Here is a 1,131-nt window from a genome sequence, read left to right as displayed (position 1 = left end):
GATTGAAAACACCAGCCAGTTCTGCAGGGGAAGGATAACGTAGGCCAAATTTTATCATTTGAGCTCCCTTTAAATCCATTTCAGTTAAAGAAAAGTGAAGAGGAAATACATATAGATGAAGCCCCTGGGAAAGCCCCTGGGCTGGTGGACCATGGATGTGAACAGCCTTGCTTACATGAAGAATGCATTGGAGAGTGAGTTACTGCAAATACAGTTAGGGGGAAAGGATCGCCCGCCCATTGGATCTTCCTTATGATCCATTTAGATTGGTTCTAGCTTTTAATATTTTTTTCTTTCTTTCTGATTGAGGTTATTATCTGTCTGACTGTTATTCTTGCTTATTTGTTGTTGTTTTTTTATACTTTAATGTATATGCAATCTAGGATAAGCAACTCTATAGAGACAGTAACTGGATTAATGGTTTCTTGGGGGCATGGCAGAGGAGGTTAGGAGGAAATGGAGAGCAAATAATGAGGACAAGATTCAAGAAAATGTTCTAAAACTGAGTGTGGCGACGATTGTACAACTCTTCTCAATGTGATTGGACTATTGAATTGTATCATATGTGAATTATGTGCCAATAAAACTGTTGAGAAAAAGAATTAGAAAATAAGACCCATACATATGCTCCCTACCAGAGACACACCTTAAGCTCAAAGACAAAAATACACTAAAAATTAAAAGAGGGCAAAAAATCTACCAAGCCAATCACAATCATAAAAAGGCAGGAGTGGCCATAGATAGAATAGACCTCTAGGCAAATAGCATAACAAGAGACAAGAATGGACCCTACCTAATGATTAAGGAGCAATACATCAGAAATACATGACCCCATACTCTGGTTTCTCTTCAGATCGTATAAATCTTTCACCTTTTACTAAAGATTTCTGTGGAGAGAAACAACAACAACAAAAAGAAATACATGACCTTAATAAACATATACACACCCAATGAAAGACCTTTGAAATATATCAATCAAATGTTTATAGATTTGAAAACAGCAATAAACAGGCCTACAATAATAGTAGGAGACTTCAACACACCACTCTCAAAGAATGACAGATCATCAAAAATGAAACTCAATAAAGGAAATAGAAGAGCTAAACAACACAAATCAGTCAACTTGATCTC

General features: G+C 36.3%; 1 pseudogene; it reads left to right on the top strand.

Moving 5' to 3' along the window:
• The first annotated feature begins 839 nt into the window (after positions 1–839).
• LOC142449453 (U5 spliceosomal RNA) lies at positions 840–907 on the top strand (annotated as a pseudogene).
• The last annotated feature ends 224 nt before the right edge of the window (positions 908–1,131 follow it).

The sequence above is a fragment of the Tenrec ecaudatus genome, chromosome 5 (assembly GCF_050624435.1).
Source record: "Tenrec ecaudatus isolate mTenEca1 chromosome 5, mTenEca1.hap1, whole genome shotgun sequence".
NCBI lineage: Eukaryota > Metazoa > Chordata > Mammalia > Afrosoricida > Tenrecidae > Tenrec > Tenrec ecaudatus.
This window is presented reverse-complemented; position numbering and strand designations above follow the sequence as displayed.